The sequence below is a fragment of the Balaenoptera acutorostrata genome, chromosome 4 (assembly GCF_949987535.1).
Source record: "Balaenoptera acutorostrata chromosome 4, mBalAcu1.1, whole genome shotgun sequence".
Taxonomy (NCBI): Eukaryota; Metazoa; Chordata; class Mammalia; order Artiodactyla; family Balaenopteridae; genus Balaenoptera; species Balaenoptera acutorostrata.
This window is the reverse complement of record NC_080067.1, coordinates 85,334,315-85,357,053: the sequence shown is the minus strand read 5'-3', so window position 1 is coordinate 85,357,053 and position 22,739 is coordinate 85,334,315. Positions and strand designations below refer to the sequence as shown.

The following is a 22,739-nucleotide window of genomic DNA, read 5'->3' as shown; positions in this document are numbered from 1 at the left end:
TGTGTTTGAGCACAGGTCACTCTCCACACCGCCCCTCCCGGTAGCCTGTGCAGCCCGCCACTGCCAGGGTCCCGGGATCCGGGGACAACATCCCCGGGAGAACGCACTGCGTGCCTCGGGCTGGTGCAACGTCACGCCGGCCTCGGCCACCACAGGCTCGCCCCGCCTCCTCTGTACCCCTCCCTCCCCGCGGCCTGGGTGAGCCAGAGCCCCCGAAGCAGCTGCTCCTTTAACCCCGTCCTGTCTGGGCGGGGAACAGACGCCCTCAGGCGACCTACACGCAGAGGCGGGTCCAAATCCAAAGCTGAACCCCAGGAGCTGTGTGAACAGGGAAGAGAAGGGGAAATCTCTCCCAACAGCCTCAGAAGCAGCGGATTAAAGCTCCACAAACAACTGGATGTGCCTGCATCTGTGGAATACCTGAATAGACAACGAATCAGCCCAAGTTCAGGAGGGGGACTCTGGGAGCAGGAGATATTAATTTTTCCCCTTTTCCTTTTTTTGTGAGTGTATATGTATATGCTTCTGGGTGAGATTGTGTCTGTATAGCTTTGCTTTACAATAGCTTTATTTTACTTCACTATATTATAGCCTCTTTCTTTCTTTCTTTCTTTCTATTTTTTCTCCCTTTTACTCTGAGCCGTGTGGATGAAAGGCTCTTGGTGCTCCAGCCAGGCATCAGGGCTGTGCCTCTGAGGTGGGAGAGCCAACTTCAGAACACTGGTCCACAAGAGACCTCCCAGCTCCACGTAATACCAAACGGCAAAAATCTCTCAGAGATCTCCATCTCAACACCAAGACCCAGCTTCACTCAACGACCAGCAAGCTACAGTGCTGGACACCCTATGCCAAACAACTAGCAAGACAGGAACACAGCCCCATCCATTAGCAGAGAGGCTGCCTAAAATCATAATAAGGCCACAGACACCCCAAAATACACCACCAGACGTGGACATGCCCACCAGAAAGACAAGATCCAGTCTCATCCACCAGAACACAGGCACTAGTTCCCTCCACCAGAAAGCCTACACAACCCACTGAACCAACCTTAGCCACTGGGGACAGATACCAAAAACAACGGGAACTACGAACCTGCAGCCTCTGAAAAGGAGACCCCAAACACAGTAAGATAAGCAAAATGAGACGACAGAAAAAAACACAGCAGATGAAGGAGCAGGGTGAAAATACACCAGACCTAAAAAATGAAGAGGAAATAGGTAGTCTACCTGAAAGAGAATTCAGAATAATGATAGTAAGGATGATCCAAAATCTTGGAAATTGAATAGACAAAATGTAAGAAACATTTAACAAGGACGTAGAAGAACTAAAGAGGTACCAAGCAATGATGAAAAACACAATAAATGAAATTAAAAATACTCTAGATGGGATCAATAGCAGAATAACTGAGGCAGAAGAACGGATAAGTGACCTGGAAGATAAAATAGTGGAAATAACTACTGCAGAGCAGAATAAAGAAAAAAGAATGAAAATAACTGAGGACAGTCTCAGAGACCTCTGGGACAACATTAAATGCACCAACATTCGAATTATAGGGGTCCCAGAAGAAGAAGAGAAAAAGAAAGGGACTGAGAAAATATTTGAAGAGATTATAGTTGAAAACTTCCCTAATATGGGAAAGGAAATAGTTAATCAAGTCCTGGAAGCACAGAGAGTCCCTTACAGAATAAATTCAAGGAGAAACACACCAAGACACATATTAATCAAACTGTCAAAAATTAAATATAAAGAAAACATACTAAAAGCAGCAAGGGAAAAACAACAAATAACACACAAGGGAATCCCCATAAGGTTAACATCTGATCTTTCAGCAGAAACTCTGCAAGCCAGAAGAGAGTGGCAGGATATACTTAAAGTGATGAAGGAGAAAAACCTACAACCAAGATTAATCTACCCAGCAAGGATCTCATTCAGATTTGATGGAGAAATTAAAACCTTTACAGACAAGCAAAAGCTGAGAGAGTTCAGCACCACCAAACCAGCTTTACAACAAATGCTAAAGGAACTTCTCTAGGCAAGAAACACAAGAGAGGGAAAAGACCTACAATAACAAACCCAAAACATTTAAGAAAATGGGAATAGGAACATACATATCGATAATTACCTTAAATGTAAATGGATTAAATGCTCCCACCAAAAGACACAGACTGGCTGAATGGATACAAAACCAAGACCCATATATATGCTGTCTACAAGAGACCCACTTCAGACCTAGAGACACATACAGACTGAAAGTGAGGGGATGGAAAAAGATATTCCATGCAAATGGAAATCAAAAGAAAGCTGGAGTAGCAATTCTCATATCAGACAAAATAGACTTTAAAATAAAGACTATTACAAGAGACAAAGAAGGACACTATATAATGATCAAGGGATTGATCCAAGAGGAAGGTATAACAATTGTAAATATCTATGCACCCAACATAGGAGCACCTCAATACATAAGGCAAATACTAACAGCCATAAAAGGGGAAATCGACAGCAACACAATCATAGTAGGGGGCTTTAACACCCCACTTTCACCAATGGACAGATCATCCAAAATGAAAATAAATAAGGAAACACAAGCTTTAAATGATACATTAAACAAGATGGACTTAATTGGTATTTATAGGACATTCCACCCAAAAACAACAGAATACACATTTTTCTCAAGTGCTCATGGAACATTCTCCAGGATAGATCATATCTTGGGTCACAAATCAAGCCTTGATAAATTTAAGAAAATTGAAATCGTATCAAGTATCTTTTCTGACCACAAGGCTATGAGACTAGATATCAATTACAGGAAAAGATCTGTAAAAAAATACAAACACATGGAGGCTACACAATACACTACTTAATAACGAAGTGATCACTGAAGAAATCAAAGGGGAAATCAAAAAATACCTAGAAACAAAATGACAATGGAGACACGACGACCCAAAACCTATGGGATGCAGCAAAAGCAGTGCTAAGAGGGAAGTTTATAGCAATACAAGCCTACATCAAGAAACAGGAAACATCTCGAATAAACAACCTAACCTTGCACCTGAAGCAATTAGAGAAAGAAGAACAAAAAAAACCCAAAGCTAACAGAAGGAAAGAAATCATAAAGATCAGATCAGAAATAAATGAAAAAGAAATGAAGGAAACAATAGCAAAAATCAATGAAGCTAAAAGCTGGTTCTTTGAGAAGATAAACAAAATTGATAAACCATTAGCCAGAGTCATCAAGAGAAAAAGGGAGAAGACTCAAATCAATAGAATTAGAAATGAAAAAGGAGAAGTAACCACTGACACTGCAGAAATACAAACGATCATGAGAGATTACTACAAGCAACTCTATGCCAATAAAATGGACAACCTGGAAGAAATGGACAGATTCTTAGAAATGCACAACCTACCGAGACTGAACCAGGAAGAAATAAAAAATATGATCAGACCAATCACAAGCACTGAAATTGAAACTGTGATTAAAAATCTTCCAACAAACAAAAGCCCAGGATCAGATGGCTTCACAGGCGAATTCTATCAAACATTTAGAGAAGAGCTAACACCTATCCTTCTCAAACTCTTCCAAAAAATTGCAGAGGAAGGAACACTCCCCAACTCATTCTACAAGGCCACCATCACCCTGATACCAAAACCAGACAAAGATGTCACAAAGAAAGAAAACTACCGGCCAATATCACTGATGAACATAGATGCAAAAATCCTCAACAAAATACTAGCAAACAGAATCCAACAGCACATTAAAAGGATTATACACCATGATCAAGTGGGGTTTATTCCAGGAATGCAAGGATTCTTCAATATACGCAAATCAATCAACGTGATACATCATATTAACAAATTGAAGGAGAAAAACCATATGATCATCTCAATAGATGCAGAGAAAGCTTTTGACAAAATTCAACACCTATTTATGATGAAAGCCCTGCAGAAAGTAGGCATAGAGGGAACTTTCCTCAACATAATAAAGGCCATATATGACAAACCCACAGCCAACATTGTCCTCAACAGTGAAAAACTGAAACCATTTCCACTAAGATCAGGAACAAGACAAGGTTGCCCACTCTCACCACTATTATTCAACATAGTTTTGGAAGTGTTAGCCACAGCAATCAGAGAAGATAAAGAAATAAAAAGAATCCAAATCGGAAAAGAAGTAAAGCTGTCACTGTTTGCAGATGACATGATACTATACATAGAGAATCCTAAAGATGCTAACAGAAAACTCCTAGAGCTAATCAATGAATTTGGTAAAGTAGCAGGATACAAAATTAATGCACAGAAATCTCTTGCATTTCTATACACTAATGATGAAAACTCTGAAAGTGAAATTAAGAAAACACTCCCGTTTACCATTGCAACAAAAAGAATAAAATATCTAGGAATAAACCTACCTAAGGAGACAAAAGACCTGTATGCAGAAAATTATAAGACACTGATGAAAGAAATTAAAGATGATACAAATAGATGGAGAGATATACTGTGTTCTTGGATTAGAAGAATCAACATTGTGAAAATGACTCTACTACCCAAAGCAATCTACAGATTCAATGCAATCCCTATCAAACTACCACTGGCATTTTTCACAGAACTAGAACAAAAAATATCACAATTTGTATGGAAACACAAAAGACCCCGAATAGCCAAAGCAATCTTGAGAACGAAAAATGGAGCTGGAGGAATCAGGCTCCCTGACTTCAGACTATATTACAAAGCTACAGTAATCAAGACAGTTAGGTACTGGCACAAAAACAGAAATATAGATCAATGGAACAGGATAGAAAGCACAGAGATAAACCCACGCACATATGGTCACCTTATCTTTGATAAAGGAGGCAAGCATATACAGTGGAGAAAAGACAGCCTCTTCAATACATGGTGCTGGGAAAATTGGACAGATACATGTAAAAGTATGAAATTAGAACACTCCCTGACAGCATACACAAAAATAAACTCAAAATGGATTAAAGACCTAAGTGTAAGGGCAGACACTATAAAACTCTTAGAGGAAAACATAGGCAGAACACTCTATGACATACATCACAGCAAGATTCTTTTTGACCCAGCTCCTAGAGAAATGGAAATAAAAACACAAATAAACAAATGGGACCTAATGAAACTTAAAAGCTTTTGCACAGCAAAGGAAACCATAAACAAGACCAAAAGACAACCCTCAGAATGGGAGAAAATATTTGCAAATGAAGCAACTGACAAAGGATTAATCTCCAAGATTCACAAGCAGCTCATGCAGCTCAATAACAAAAAAACGAACAACCCAATCCAAAAATGGGCAGAAGATCTAAATAGACATTTCTCCAAAGAAGATATACAGATTGCCAACAGACACATGAAAGAATGCTCAACATCATTAATCATTAGAGAAATGCAAATCAAAACTACAATGAGATATCATCTCACACCGGTCAGAATGGCCATCATCAAAAAATCCAGAAACAATAAATGCTGGAGAGGGTGTGGAGAAAAGGGAACACTTTTGCACTGTTGGTGGGAATGTAAATTGATACAGCCACTATGGAGAACAGTATGGAGGTTCCTTAAAAAACTAAAAATAGAACTACCATACGACCCAGCAATCCCATTACTGGGCATATACCCTGAGAAAACCATAGTTCGAAAAGAGTCATGTACCAAAATGTTCATTGCAGCTCTATTTACAATAGCCAGGACATGGAAGCAACCTAAGTGTCCATCATCGGATGAATGGATAAAGAAGATGTGGCACATATATACAATGGAATATTACTCAGCCATAAAAAGAAATGAAATGGAGGTATTTGTAATGAGGTGGATGGAGTTAGAGTCTGTCATACAGAGTGAAGTAAGTCAGAAAGAGAAAAACAAATACAGTAATGCTAACACATATATATGGAATCTAAGGGGGAAAAAAAAGGCCATGAAGAACCTAGTGGCAAGACGGGAATAAAGACACAGACCTACTAGAGAATGGACTTGAGGATATGGGGAGGGGGAGGGATGAGATGTGACAGGGTGAGAGAGTGTCATGGACATATATACACTACCAAATGTAAAATAGATAGCTAGTGGGAAGCAGCCGCATAGCACAGGGAGATCAGCTTGGTGCTTTGTGACCACCTAGAGGGGTGGGATGGGGAGGGTGGGAGGGAGGGAGATGCAAGAGGGAAGAGATATGGGAACATATGTATATGTATAACTGATTCACTTTGTTATAAAGCAGAAACTAACACACCACTGTAAAGCAATTATACTTCAGTAAAGATGTTTAAAAAAAAAAACAAGAAACGGAAGAATAAAAACCATATGATCGTCTCAATAGATGCAGAAAAAGCTTTTGACAAACTTCAACACCCATTTATGATAAAAACTCCCTAGAAAGTGAGCATAGAGGAACCTACCTCAACAGAATAAAGGCCATGTAAGACAAAACTACAGGTAACATCATACTCACAATTGAAAAGCTGAAAGCATTTTCTTTAAGATCAGGAACAAGACAAGGATGTTCACCCTCACCACTATTATTCAACATAGTTTTGGAAGTCCTAGCCACGGCAATCAGAGAAGAAAAAGAAATAACGGGAATCCAAATTGGAGAAGTAAAACTGTCACTCTTTGCAGATGACATGATACTATACATAGAAACTCTTTTTAAGATGCTACCAAAAGGGACTTCCCTGGTGGTGCAGTGCTTAAGAATCTGCCTGCCAATGCAGGGGACATGTGTTTGATCCTTGGTCCAGGAAGATCCCACATGCCACAGAGCAACTAAGCCCATGCACCACAACTACTGAGCCTGCACTCTAGAGCCCGTGAGCCACAACTACTAAGCCCGTGTGCCACAACTACTAAAGCCCACATGCCTAGAGCCCGTGCTCTGCAACAAGAGAAGCCACGGTGATGAGAAGCCCACACACCACAATGAAGAGTAGGCCCCACTCGCTGCAACTAGAGAAAGCCTGTGCACAGCAATGAAGACCGAACACAGCCAAAAATAAATAAATTTATATATATATAAAAAAAGATGCTACCAGAAAACTACCAGAGCTCATCAGTTAATTTGGTAAAGTTGCAGGATACAAAATACACAGAAACCTGTTGCATTTCTATACATTAATAACAAAAGATCAGAAAGAGAAATTAAAGAAACAGTCCCACTTACCATCGCATCAAAAAGAGTAAAATACCTAGGAATAAACCTACCTAAGGAGACAAAAGACCTGTACTCTGAAAATTATAAGATGCTGATGAAAGAAATCGAAGATGACACAAACAGATGCAAAGTTATACCATGTTCTTGGATTAGAAGAATCAGTATTGTCAAAATAACTATACTACCCAAGGCAATCTACAGATTCAACACAATCCCCATCAAATTACCAATGGCATTTTTCACAGAACTAGAATAAAACATTTTAAAATTTGCATGTTAACACAAAAGACCCTGAATAGCCAAAGGAATCCTGAGAAAGGAAAACGGAGCTGGAGGAATCAGGCTCCCAAACTTCAGACTATACTACAAAGCTACAGTCATCAAGATAGTATGGTACTGGCACAAAAACAGAAATATAAATCAATGGAACAGGATAGAAAGCCCAGAAATAAATGCACCTATGGTCAATTAATCTACAATAAGGGAGGCAAGAGTTTACAATAGAAAAAAGACAGCCTCTTCTATAAGTGGTGCTCGGAAAACTGGACTGCATGTAAAAAAATGAAATTAGAATACTCGCTAACACCATACACAAAAATAAACTCAAAATGTATTAAAGACCTAAATGTAAGACCAGATACTATAAAACTCTTAGAGGAAAACATAGGCAGAACACTCTGACATAAATCGCAGCAATACCTTTTTCAACCCATCTCCAGAGTAATGGAAATAAAAACAAAAATAAACAAATGGGACCTAATTAAACTCAAAGGCTTTTGCACAGGAAAAGAAACCATAAACAAAGTGAAAATACAACCCACAGACCGGGGGAAAATATTTGCAAATGATGCGACCGACCAGGGATTAGTTTCCAAAATTTACAAACAGCTCATGCAGCTCAATATCAAAAAAACAAACAACCCAATCAAAAAATGGGCAGAAGACCTAAGGAGACATTTCTCCAAAGAAAACATATAGATGGCCAAGAGGCACATGAAAAGATGTTCAACAATGCCAATAATTAGAGAGATGCAAATCAAAACTACCATGATATATCACCTCACACCAATCACAAAGGCCATCATTAAAAAATCTGCAAAAAATAAATGCTGGAGAGGGTGTGGAGAAAAGGAAACCCTCCTACACTGTTGGTGGGAATGTAAACTGGTGTAGCCACTATAGAAAACAGTATGGAGGTTCCTTAAAAAACTAAAAATAGAATTACCATATGATCCAGCAATCCCACTCCTGGGCATATATCTGCAGAAAACCATGCTCCAAAAGGATACATGCACCCCAATGTTCATTGCAGCACTGTTTACAATAGCCAAGACATGGAAGCAAGCTAAATGTCCATTGACAGATGAATGCATAAAGATGTGGTTCATATATACAAGGGAATACTACTCAGCCATAGAAAAGAACGAAATAATGCCATTTACAGCAACATGGATGGACCTGGAGATTATCATACTAAGTGAAGTCAGTCAGACAGAGATAGACAAATATCATATGACATCACTTATATGTGGAATTTTTAAAAAGATGATACAAATGAACTTATTTATAAAACAGAGACTCACAGAGTTAGAGAACGAACTTATGGTTACCAGTGGGGAATGGTGGGGGGAAGTTTGGGATTGACATGTACACACTCCTATATTTAAAATAGATAGCCAACAAGGATCTACTGTATAGCATAGGGAACTCTGCTCAATACTCTGTAATAACGTAAATGGGAAAAGAATTTGAAAACGAAGAGATACATGTATATGTATAACTCAATCACTTTGCTGTACACCTGAAACTAACACAACATTGTTAATCAATTATACTCCAATATAAATTAAAAATTAAAAATAAATCATCTTTAGCGTTGGGGTAGTCATTTTTCTTCCATGCCACTTAAATAAGATTAATAATTTACATCGTTTGAATTGAATACATCTGCATTTACTTCTGAGTATAACACCTGTTCTATGACATCTACAGTGATCTTTGAAATCAAGCCATAAGAGTTTTAAAGTGATTCTTTCTTTTATACTTAGGTTGTTTTTTAAAAAAATTAATTTATTTAATTTATTTATTTTTGGCTGCGCTGGGCCTTTGTTGCTGGGTATGGGCTTTCTCTAGCTGTGGCGAGTGGGGGCTACTCTTCATTACAGTGCATGGGCTTCTCACTGCGGTGGCTTCTCTTGTTGTGGAGCATGGGCTCTAGGCATGTGGGCTCAGTAGTTGTGGCTCGTGGGCTCCAGGGCGCAGGCTCAGTAGTTGTGGCACACAGGCTTGGTTGCTCTGCAGCATGTGGGATCTTCCTGGACCAGGGCTTGAACCTGTGTCCCCTGCATTGGCAGGCAGATTGTTAACCACTGCGCCACCAGTGAAGCTCTATACTTAGGTTTTAATGAAACGTATTTTACTTTCACTATGTAAAGCATGTTGTGTTTATAAAATATAGTTTCAAAAAAAACCTACTTTCCAGGCTAGCTACAGACACTCAGCAAGGAAGGTTAACCAATAAATTAATACAGTATCTTCTTAATACTTTATTAAATGGTTGGAACATGATGCTTAGTTGCCCCCATAGTATATATCACTTCCTCTTCCTTCTCTCAGAGGGAAGGACAGATGTGAGGTTATTTCATAATATTTAGTGAGAGGGTCAGTAGGCATGGACTACTGATTAAAAACAAAATTTTTAAATCAGCTAAAGACAAAAGAGGTAATAAAATAGTGAGGCATTTCTGGGGGAAAATTTATGAGTAGAAAAATCCATGGAGTTGAGTCTGGCATTTGGAGCCATTTTTTTCCTTAGAGAATACGCAGATTCTAGTAAATGTGGCTGAAAAGCTGAGCAATACTTTCACAAGCTTTGCAAAACTAGAGGGACAAAAACTGGAGTCAAGGTTGAGTCCCTAGTAAACCTCCTCCATTTGGGCTGGGACTCCATAAGGTTATGCCCTAGTAGAAAGTGTTCACTGGAAGTAAATCACCCCTCGAATACACTACAGTTTAGCTTCTAATCATCTGAAAGATCAAAAAAACCCTCAGTCCCATAAAACAAATTTAGAAGATCCTGGATTCCTGTTGCCTCAAGGAAACTGTCAGGGACAACACTTAAATTCCCTTTGGAGAAAGTTGGCATCATCCTAGACCTCAATTTATTTTCACAATTTTTCATGAACAAGTTCCAGAACACAGCAAGGATATCCAGTATATGAAGAGACATGACAATTTGAACAAGCAGCAGAAAGTACAGATAACAGAAACAGACCTAAAGGGATCTAAGCTATTGGAATTATTAGACACAGATTTTAGAATAACTATGCTTACTGCTATGTACTTCTAGCCTCCAGAATTGTGAGAAAATACATTTTTGTTGTTTAAGCCACCAGGTCTATGGTATTTTTTTATGGCAGCCCAATCTAAGATTTTGGCACCACAAGTGAAGCACTGCTGTACCAAATACCTAAATGTGTGGAAGCAACTTTGGAACTAGATAATGTGTAGAGGTGGGAAGAGTTTTGAGATGCATGCTGGGAATATGGGTGTTAAGGGCAATTCTGACAAGGTCTCAGATGGAAATGTGGAATGTGTTATTGGAAACTGGAGGAAAGGCAATCCATGTTATAAAGTGGCAGAGAACTTGGCTGAACTTTGTTCTAGTGTTCTGTGGAATGTAGAACTTCTGAGCAATGAAATCGGATATTTAGCTGAGAAGACTTCTAAGCAAAGTGTTGAAGGAGCAGCTTGGTTCCTCATGACTGCTTTTATAGGAAAATATGAATGGAGAGAGATGAACTGAAGAAGGAATAGTTAAGCAAAACAAACAAGAACTTGTAGATTTGGAAAATTCTCAGCCTATCCATATTTCAAAAAATGAGAAAATCCATTCTGAAAAAGAACACTAAGGGTGTGGCTGAACAGCTATTTGATAAAGAGTCTATGGAATTATAAGAGTAGGAACTCTGCCAGTTTGAAATGAAGGAATGGACATAAGATGAAGGAAGGCATCAGACTTCTTGGATTTGACAGGATGACATGATAGAGCCATTATGCTGCAAATGTGCAGCATTTAAGAAGAGGGAAAAATAATCCTGAAGGCTTATCAACCACTTCCTCGGTTTCAACAGGTCAGATGGCCTCTGCCCACAACCTTAAGGATGGGACCACCTATGGCACCCTACCCTGGCAGAGGTGCAGCGATGGGATCCCCACCGAGGCTGTGGGGATGGGGGACAACTGAGCTGGAGGGGTGGGGCCATCCCCAGAGCCATTGGAGTAATGCTGCCATCCCAGTGGACCTGGAAGGTAGGATGCTGAGCCAAAGGGGATTAATCTTGAATTTTAAGATCCAACAGTATTTGTCTAGCTAGGCTTTGGACTTGCTTGGGACCCATTACTCTTTTCTTCCTTCTGATTTCTCCCTTTTGGAATGGGAATATCTGTCCTAGGCCTGTCCCACCATTGTATTTTGCAAGTACATAATGTGCCTGCTTCACCGCTGGAGAGGAATATTGCCTCAGGATGAATCATACCTTGTGTCTCACCCATGTCTGATTTAGATGAGAATTTGGACTTCAGACCTTAGAGTTGATGCTTGAATGACTTAAGACTTTGGGGCTGTTGGGATGGAATGAATGTATTCTGCATGTGAGAAGGACATGAATTTTGGGAGGCTAGGATGGAATGCAATGCTCTGAATTGTGTCTCCCCCCCCCAGAATTCGTATGTTGAAGCCCTAACCTCCAATATGATGGCATTTGGAAATGAGGACTGTGGGATACAATTAGGATTAGATGATATCAGGAGGGTGGGTCCCTCATGATGGGAATAGTGCTCTTATAAGAGGAGACACCAGAGAGCTTGCTCTCTCTCTCTTTCCCTGCCATGTGAGGACATAGCAAGAAGGCAGCCATCTACAAGCCTGGAAGAGAGTCCTCCCCAGAAACTGACCGTGATGGCACCTTGATCTTGGACTTCTAGCCTCCAGAACTGTGAGAAAATAAATTCCTAATAGCCAAAACAATCTTGAGAAAGAAGGACAACGTTGGAGGTACGATACGCCCTGATTTCAAACTATACTACAAAGCTACAGTAATCAAAACAGTATGATACTGGCACAAAACAGACAAATTGATCAATGGAACAGAACAGAGAGCCCAGTAATAAACTCACACTTATATGGGCAGTTATCTATGACAAAGGAGGGAAGAATATACAATGGGGAAATGCAGCCTTTTTAATAAATGGTGTTGGGGAAACTAGACAGCTACATGGAAAAGAACCAAACTGGACTACTTTCTCACACCATGCACAAAAGTAAATTTAGAGTAAATTAAAGACTTAAATATAAGACCTGAAACCATAAAACTTCTAGAATAAAACACAGGTAGGATGCTCTTGGACACTGGCCATAGTAGTATTTTTTTTCTTGCTATGTCTCGTTAGGCAAGGGAAACAAAGCAAAAATAAACAAATAGGACTATATCAAACTAAAAAACTTTTGCACAATTAAGGAAACTATCAACAAAATGAAAAGGCCACATACTGAATGGGAGAAGACATTTGCAAACGATATATACAGTAAGGGGTTAATATCCAAAATATACAAAGAACTCATATAACTCAACATCAAAAAAAAAACTCAATTAAAAATTAGGCAGAGGGGGACTTCCTTGGTGGTCCAGTGGTTGAGACTCTGCCTCCCAATGCAGGGGACGCGGGTTTGATCCCTGATCAGGGAACTAAAATCCCACATGCCACGGGGCAACTAAGCCCGCGCGCCGCAACTACTGAGCCCGCACGCTTTAGAGCATGTGTGCCACAACTACTGAGACTGTGCACCACAACTAGAGAGCCTGCACACCACAGCACCTGAGCCCGCGCACTCTGGAGCCCACATGCCACAACTAGAGAGGCCACATGCCGCAACTACTGAGCCTGTGTGCTCTGGTGCCCGTGCGCCACAACTAGAGAGAAGCCCACCCACTACAACAAAAGATCCCACATGCCACAATGAAGATCCCGCATGCCACAACTAAGACCCGATGCAGCCAAATAAATAAATAAACAATAAGTTACTTTAAAAAAATAGGCAGAGGATCCAAGTAGACTTTTTCCAAAGAACACATACAGATGGCCAACAGGCACATGAAAAGATCCTCAACATCAATAATCATCAGGGAAATGCAAATCAAAACCACAATGAGATATCACCTCACACCTGTCAGAATGGCTATTATCAAAAAGACCACAAAAAACAAGTGTTGGCAAGGCTGTGGAGAAAAGGGAACCCTTGTGCACTCTTGGTGGGAATGTCAATTGGTGCAGCTACTATGGAAAACAGTATGGAAATTCCTCAAAAAATTAAAAATAGAACTACCATGTGATCCAGCAATTCCACTCCTGGGTATTTATCCAAAGAAAATGAAAACACTAATTAAAAAAGATATGTGCACCCCTATGTTCATAGCAGCATTATTTACAGTTGCCAAGATATGGAAGCAACCTAAGTTCCCATCAGTAGATGAATGGATAAAGAAGATGTGGTACATGTATACACAGTGGAATATTACTCAGCCATAAAAAAGAATGAAACCTTGCCATTTGTGATAACATGGATGGATCTACAGGATATCATTCTAAGTGGGATAAATCAGACCGAGAGAGAAAAATACTGTATGATTTCACTTACATGTGAAATCTAAAAACAAAAGAAAAAATAAAATCATAACCATATAGAGAGTCATAGCTACAGAGAACGAAGAGGCAGTTTCCAGAGGGGAGGGGGTGGATGGAAGAGAGAAATAGGTGAGGGAGATTCCAGTTGCAAAATAAATGAGGCTTGGGTAGGAAATGTACAATTTGGGGAATATAGTCAAAAATTATGTAATATTTTTGCACGGTTACAGATCATAACTAGACTTATCGGGATCATTTTGAAATGTATAGAAAAATCGAATCACTATGTTGTGTAATAAGAACTAACATAGTTTTGTAAGTCAATTATACTTCAAAAACAAACTCAGAAAAAGAGATCAATCTGTGGTTACCAGAGGTGTGGGGGAAGAAGTGGAGATTGGACGAAGGCAATCAAAAGGTATAAACTTTCAGTTACAAGATAAATTAGTACTGGGGATGTAATAAACATGATAAATATAATGAACACTGCTACATGTTATATATGAAAGTGGTTAAGAGAGTAAATCCTGGGCTTCCCTGGTGGCGCAGTGGTTAAGAATCCGCCTGCCAATGCAGGAGACATGGGTTCAAGCCCTGGTCCAGGAAGGTCCCACATGCAGCGGAGCAACTAAGCCCACGTGCCACAACTACTGAAGCCCACACACTTAGAGCCCGTGCTCCACAACAAAAGAAGCCACCGCAATGAGAAGCCCGCGCACCACAACGAAGAGTAGCCCCCACTCGCTGCAACTAGAGAAAGCCCACACGCAGCAACAAAGACCCAATGCAGCCAAAAATAAATACGTAATAAATTTTTTTTTAAAAGTTTCTCTTTAGGGGCTTCCCTGGTGGCGCAGTGGTTGGGAGTCTGCCTGCCGGTGCAGGGGACACGGGTTCGAGCCCTGGTCTGGGAGGATCCCACATGCCGCGGAGCAGCTAGGCCCGTGAGCCACAACTACTGAGCCTGCGCGTCTGGAGCCTGTGCTCTGCAACAAGAGAGGCCGCGATAGTGAGAGGCCCATGCACCGCGATGAAGAGTGGCCCCCGCTTGCCACAACTGGAGAAAGCCCTTGCACAGAAACGAAGACCCAACACAGTCTAAAATAAATAAATAAATAAATTTTTTAAAAAAAGTTTCTCTTTAAAAATAAAAAGAGTAAATCCTGAGTTCTCATTTAAAAAGAAAAAGAAAATATGTTTCTGTTACTTAAGCTACCCAGTCTAAGGTATTTTGTTATGGCATCCTGAGCTAAGACACTTACTATGTTCAAAGAAATGAAAGTCAATATGTAAATTTTTAAGAGAACTAGAAATGATAAAAATGATACAGCAGATTTGAAGAAAATAGAAGTTCTAGAATTTAAAAATACAGAAGTCAACATGAGAAACTCAATGAATAGATTTAAGAACAGGATATATACAGCTGAAGAGAAAATTTGTAAATTAAAAGATCAGAATAATTTATCTAGAAAGAATCACAGAGACAAAGAATTGGAAACTACAGAAAAAAAGGATAGATGTAGTATAACTTAATCCTTAGGAAGCGACAAAAGGATAGTAGGCATGGACAACTGATTCAAGAAATTTGACTTCTAAGAGAAGAAATATGTTGGGAAATCATATAAAATATGAATTTTCTAAAACCAATGAAAGGGTCAATGTTTAAGAAGGCTTCTTAACCCCAAGTAGACAAAATAAAAAGAAATCTGTACCTAGATGCATTTTAATATGACTACTGAAAACAAAAGAAAAGAAAATCCTAAAAGTGTTGAGAGAGAAAAGATGAATTACCTTCAAAAGAGCAATAATTAAGCTGAGAGTTGACTTCTCACCAGAAACAAAGCCAGAAAATACTGGAATGATATTTTCAATATGCTTAAATAGTATAATAAAATAGAATTCTATACCTTTCAAAAATATCCTTGAGAATGACAATAAAAGACATTTTCAGATAAATGAAACAGAAAATTTGTCAGTAGGAGATTTGCCCTACAATAAATTACTAAAGGGTGTTCTTCAAGCAGAAGGAAAATTATCCCAGTTGGAAGGTTGGAGATAAATGAAGGATCAACATGTGGATAAATATTTATCGATGGCATATAATAACAATTAGAAGAAACAGCAACAATAGCAGCAGTACAGTTATACAACAACAATAGTATATACGTCAGAAAGGGCATAGATGGGTTAAATTGTCCCAAGCCACTTGCATTGTCTAGGAAGAGGATAAAAGTATCACCTAACATTACAGTTGATAACTCAAGGAAACATTTTGTATCCTTTAGGGTAAATCCTAAAGGATAGTGAAAAGATGTATGACATCTAAACTAATAGAAGAAAATGAAATAAATAAAAAACACTCAGTACAAAAGGAGGACAGAAGGAGAGAAAAAGGAAACAGAACCAACAGAAAGCACTGAATAAAATGGTAGGTGTTTATCATTGACTCATCATTTAATTACATTAAATGTAAATAGACTAAATGCTCAAAGTAAAGTCAGAATTTGTCAGACTGAATTAAAAAAATAACTCAATTGTATGCCTTTTATATATAAAATCTAAATATGCAGAATGGTTAGAAGTTAAAGGAAAGTAAAAGACACCATGAAAACACTATCCACAGGAAAGCTGATGTTAACTATATTAATGACAAACAAAGAAGACTTTAAGCCGGAAAGTACTTACTAGAGCAAAAGAGGGACACTTCATAAAGATAAAGGTTTAATTCATTGGGAAGGTACAATGACTCAGAATTTGAATATACCTAATAACATGGCCTCAACCTATATGAAGCAAAGGTTAAGAGAACTGCAAGGAGAAATAGAAAAATCCATAATAATGCTGGGAATTTTAATCTCTATCAGGAACTGATATGGCAAGCAGAGGAAAAAAAACTAAAAAATAGAAGATTTGAGATTAGTTAAGAAATTTCACCTAATGGACATTTATAGAATATTATACCCAACAACTCCAGGATGCAAATTATTTTCAAGCACACAGAGAACATTTGCCAAAACTGACTATATACTGTGTCATAAAGCAAGTGTCAACTATTTCAAAGTTGAAATCGTGGCAAAGTGTGTTCTCTGATAAAAATGGAATGAAACTAGAAATCAATGACAAGATAATTCTAATTTGTTTGGAAATTAGGAAGTTCAGGTGTAAATAATCTGTTCATCAAAGAAAATATCAGAATAGAAACTTGAAAATATTTTGAACTGAAAAATGACCAAAATGCTACATATATATCCAACATGTGAAATGGGACTGATGTGGTGCTTAGATGGAAATTTGTAGGCTTAAAGGCATTTATTAGAAGAGAAAAGGTGAAAGTAAGACTAAGTATCCTTTTCCAGAATTTAGAAAAAGAATGGCAAATTAGATGCAGAAAAAGTAAAAGGAAGGAAACAAAAGTAACAGGAATTAATAAAACAGACATGTCTTCTGATTCTAAGTAGATACAGTAGGTAGCTTCAAGAATTAGAGAAAATTATGGATATATTGTAAATGTAACCTTTCAGAGACAGTGAAGAGCTCTGGCAATAAACGGGAACTCGATGAACTAAAACGGTAGAGAGGAGAGTCCTTCCTAAGTGATCTAAGATCACTGGCCATTTTCTTCCCTTGAGGCACTGGCCAAATCTGGTTCTAAGACTTTACTAAGGGAAACAGAAACCAGCAAGACTTTTAAAAACTCTGTGTGAGCAAGCATGATGGATTGGAATCTGGAGGAGCCCCAGACGTAAGGCCAAATTTCCCCAGAATGTCAGCTTTAGGTTTTTGGTAGATAACCCCTTTACTAGTAGAAAGATGTTTGAATCTATCATGTGTTATTTAGCCAGCTGTGTCAATGTGATCCTCACTCAGCCTCATGGATTTATCCATTGTTAATTCATTGTTCCATGAATTTTTTTTGTCAGAAATAGCAGAATATCCTGACTTGCCCTACCACCATGACGTTTGATGGTTTAGCACTGGTAGCATTTTTGTGTGATTTTTTGAGCTCAGAACAAGATTGAGATTTTTCTAAGCAAACTACCCTTAACTACCATCATGGAACACTGAATGACTTTGGAAATTAGCTTTTGCTGCAGGCTTGGTACTATTTTTTAATGAATCCAACCTAAAATTACAAGGCAAAACAGAACCTGTATGTAGAATTTATACTATGGTAAAGTCATTTCAATGGCAACTAACATTGTCTGAATCACAAGAAATAGTAAGCTGCTTTATATACTTCCTGTGCTACCAAAGCTAAAAAAACAAGGTGCCCATTCCCATGCATATTTGCAGTGAATGTATTTTCTGAGCTTAAACTATACTTCCAGGAGCGTTTTTTGGACCTTGAAACAAGTGCAAAGGAAATTTCCATATTTCAAAGTTATTTAACTGCACAGTGGAGGCATGTCCATCTAACCTTCATGGAAGTGATTAATCTGCATTTTAATGATGTGCTAAAAGGCAAGTATCAAGAGAAGAATCTAATGGAATTCTATAAATGCCTTCCAAGCAATAAATATGCACAATTAAAAGCACATGCTTATGGACTGAGATCAGTATTGCCAGCACCTATCTGTGAAAGACATTTTTTAAAACTGAAGTATAGTTGATTTACATATTTTGTTGGTTTCAGGTGTACAGCAAAGTGATTCAGTTTTAAAATTCTTTTCTATTATACGTTATTACAAGATACTGAATATAATTCCGTGTGCTATACAGTAAATCCTTATTGTTTATCTATTTTATATATGGTAATGTGTATCTATTAATCATTCCTAATTTTTCCCTCCCTGCCCCTTTCCCCTTTGGTAACCGTAAGTTTGTTTTCTATGTCTATGAGTCTGTTTCTGTTCTGTACTATTTTTTAGATTCCACATATAAGTGATATTTGTCTGAAAGACATTTTCAAAACTTCAATGGGGGGAAGTCTCATTACACATCACCATTAACAGATGAATGTTTGCAATCAATTTAAATTACCTGAACCCCAATTAAGTAAAATGTTATCCCCTAAATAAGAGTTTCATTCTTTTCTTCAGGAGACCTGTATTACAAAAAACTGTAGTCAACTATTATTACTATCTTCTGAATTTTATCAATAAAAATTTGTGAAAATTTGTTTTCTTTCTTGTTATTTTAGTACCTACATAATATGCTTGATTTTGTCTTTTGGCCCACAAAGCCTAAAATATTTACTGTCAGGCCCTTTGCAGAAAAAGTCTGTTAATTCCTACTCTACAGCAGATAAAAAGAATGAAGAACTAAAGACAAACACATGGATGAATCTCACAAATATAATAAGAACTGAAAGAAGCCAAATCCAAAAAAAAAAAAAATCTACAGTATGAGTCTATTCATATAAAATTCAAAGTCAGCACTAAACTGTGTGTTGAGGAGTATACACTTAGGTAATGATATAAAAAAAAGCAATGAAGTGATTACTGTAAAAATCAAATAAAAATCAGAATAGTGATTCCGTTTAGAGGGTAAGAACAGGGTTGTGATTGGAACAAAGCGGGAGCTTATGGGAGTTTTTGCCCTGGGTGGTATTTACAGAGATGAGTAGTACACATTAATTCATTAAGCTGTACAATGATTTTTTTTTGTACTTTGTGTGTCATATTCTGTAGTTAAAAGTTAGAAATACCTATGTAGATATACAAACATGTACATACGTGCATTATGCTTGCAATATACACAGAATAATCCTGGAAAGATCAATGTGAACTTGGTAAGTAGTTGTTGCTGGCATGGAAACTGAGCACTGTAGGTCAGACTGGGGGGAAAGAGGCTTACTTACCGCATGTTTCTGTCCTTTTGTAGTCTGAATTTTTTTTTTACTATATACACATATTAATTTTTAAGTTATACCAGTTAATGTAAAGTCTTTTTTCAAGTTGTAGAATTTAGAAACTGAGACTAACTGAGGGGAGTTAGGAAACGTTTGGATCGTGGGGCCCGTAAGCAGCAGAGCTGGGATATGTCTGGGGCTGTGTGACTTCAAAACCAGGACTCTGTGTAATTGTATCACAGTAATTTTTTGGATGTGTTGATCTGATAATGATTGTTTCTAAAAAGATGATGTAATCATAAATATTTGTGTTGTTTTTTTACAGACTATGATCTTTTTAAAAAGAAGCTGTACAAATCATCATAGAGCATTCCAGTCATCTGTGCTTCTCCTCAGATGTGCAGCTCTTATGGGCTTGTCAATATGTGATGCATGAGGAAAACAGATTTATTTTCTTTAAACTCCCAATAATTTAAAATGATTTTCCGTAATAATAATCAAATGAAGGAGCTTTATTCTCTTCGGTGTTTCCTAGAGGCTCTACTTCAAGAGAAAATTTTCTCATGTCTCATTCCAACAGTTCGTTAACTATGAAGATACGCCAGCTTGTTGAATCAAATAAAAAATGTTACTGGATGTTTAAGTGGTTTTGGTTTGCTATTCATAGTGCATTGGCGTTATCTGTTAAGACTGAAAATATGCAATCCCCATGACCCAGCATTTCATTCTCCAGAAGAAATGCATGAGTATGTACACCAACAGGCAGGACAAGAATGCTGTAGCAGCACTATTCATGCTGAGCCAAATGTCTGTCTACACAGGAACAGAAAAGTAAACCTTGGTATATCCGGACAGTGGTACATCAAGTCACCACTGAGCTTTAGCTCTGAGAAGTCTATTCTTGCAACACCCATGGAGACGGTGCTGCTGGAGAGCAATCTGCCCATCCTACGTTTTGACAAGTGTCAGGGTTGAATAGATCTCTCCTCATTTAAAGATCAATAAGTAGGAAAAACAATAAATAAACAAAAGCATCCACAACAAATCAACATGGGACCCATGTAAAGAACTTACGAAAGAAAATGTATGTTATCTGAAAACAATGAAAGCCTATCTTAGAAACTATCTTACTGTAATAGGGAAGAGCTAGTTCTGACTCCATGTTGGATCTGTTTCTTTTACTTGAGCCTTTGCTTTTCATTGCTTTTGTTATTAGAGTCACTGTCTATAACTATAAGCTTAATGGCCTGCCACAGGGAACCCTGCTCCTATGCCTGACTGTTAAAACTACAGTGCCTTTGTTCAGCTCACAGAGAGACATTCTGACCCTGCCCACCTGTGAATGGCTGCAGAAAAGAAGAAATTAACACATCCCCTCCTCAATGCGGCCAAGCAAGGAGATATTTTGCAAGATAAACGGCCTTTTTACTTTACTTCCTCACCTCCTCCCCCTCTCTGTTCTATAAAAGAAACTGGCATCCAGACCCCGATAAGATGGTTATGTTGAGTCTTTAGTCTGCTATCTTCTTGGCCTGCTGGCTTTCCGAATAAAGTCACTATTCCTTGCCTCAACACCTCGTCTCCTGATTTATTGGCCTGTCGTGCGGTGAGCAGAACGAGCTTGGACTCGGTAACAAATTGGGCTTAGCCAGCCAGGAGCCTTGCTGCTTGTGGCTCGCCAGCCCCAGTCAGGGAATACTGGAGCAAGGCCCTAGTGGCTGCCAGGACCATTTGTCCTGTGGATCTTCCCTTCAGAATTCCCTGAAGCGGCACCGGCTACCCCAGCACTCGGCAGTCGATGCAAGGAATTGACAAACTTCTATGAGTCGACGGACTCGATTATGGACGGTAAGTTGCTCAGGTGTGCACACCGGGAGCATATTCCCCCCTCAATTTGGGCTTTTCCTTTATAAGACAAGCTAATTTGTTTGGTTGGGGTACCCTGTTGGAGAGGGGAATTGTTGTTGGACTCTATCTGATCTGGGAACGGGTTCGTTGGTTTTGGTTTTTTGTGTGTCAATGTTGGAATTTGTTTGTGCTTTTTGTGTTGGAATTTGTTTGCATCTTTTGTGTTTTGGTGTCATCAAACTTATAAAAATGGGAAGTAACTCCAACTATCCTGAAGGAGAGCCCTTTGGGGGTGTATATTAGATAAATGGGCAAAACATAGATGTGAACCTATGACTAAGACAGACATGATATACTATTGTAATAGGGTGTGGACCCAATATATGTTAAGTTCAGAAGAGCAATGGCCCCTGAATGACTCACTCAATTATTATACGATCTCACAATTAGAAGTGTTTTGCAAAAGAGCAAAGAAAAGAGATGAGATTCCCTATGTAGGAGCATTTATGCTATTGCATCAGGAGGAAAAGGAGTCAGAGGGTGCAGTGGTCTGAAAGGAAACCCAAGGGGAAACCTGTTCTACAAGGGGAAAAGGGAGAAAATGAGAGTGGGGGTGTGTTACTTCAAAATCTAAAGCCCCTCCGGCCTATCCAGCTCCCCCACTGGCCAAGCAGGCTGCACCGGCAGTTGTTTCAACTGCCCCCCCATGCCACCAACATATTCACTCCTTTCACCACCTCCTGTTTCTCCTACCCATGGGGATCGAATAGAAGTTTCTATATTAACCCCTGGGGCACAGGGACCTGGTTTAGTGTCACCATCTAAGACCTGACAGGGCACCCAATTTGGACTGGGAGCCACTTCCGCAGCAGGGCAGTTTCCCTTGTGCTGATATCCTGTAAGAGGCCAGGGGACTCCCTTAGGCTTGAGGCATCTGATTCTAGTTTCCCCACAGGAGCCCTGGGTAACTTTGACAGTAGGGAACAAGCTGATTGACTTTCTAATAGATACGGATGCCACATATTCTGTGGTAAACACCAAGATGGCACAGAAAACATCTCAGTCTATCCCGGTCACAGGAGTTTCTGGAGAAGTACAAAACCATTCATTCTTTTTTTTTTTTTTTTTTTTTAATTTTTTTTTTTTATAGCTACTTTATTTATTTATTTATTTATTTTTGGCTGTGTTGGGTCTTCGGTTCGTGCGAGGGCTTTCTCTAGTTGCGGCAAGTGGGGGCCACTCTTCATCGCGGTGCGC

The 22,739-nt window shown here is 38.8% G+C and overlaps 1 protein-coding gene across 7 annotated transcripts in view; it reads left to right on the top strand.

Annotated features, from left to right (window-relative positions):
• The window catches only part of CFAP91 (cilia and flagella associated protein 91), a 139,647-nt gene extending 118,453 nt beyond the window's left edge, over positions 1 to 21,194 (top strand). For 5 of the 7 annotated variants that reach the window (XM_007181870.2, XM_057545963.1, XM_057545964.1 and 2 more), the window contains one exon: positions 19,960 to 21,194. The gene's annotated coding sequence lies outside the window, so the exon portion shown is untranslated. Of the gene's footprint in view, positions 1 to 11,292; positions 11,471 to 14,669; positions 14,876 to 19,959 lie in introns of those variants that run through there. The other 2 variants (XR_009008245.1, XM_057545962.1) reach the window with 2 other exon arrangements.
• The last annotated feature ends 1,545 nt before the right edge of the window (positions 21,195 to 22,739 follow it).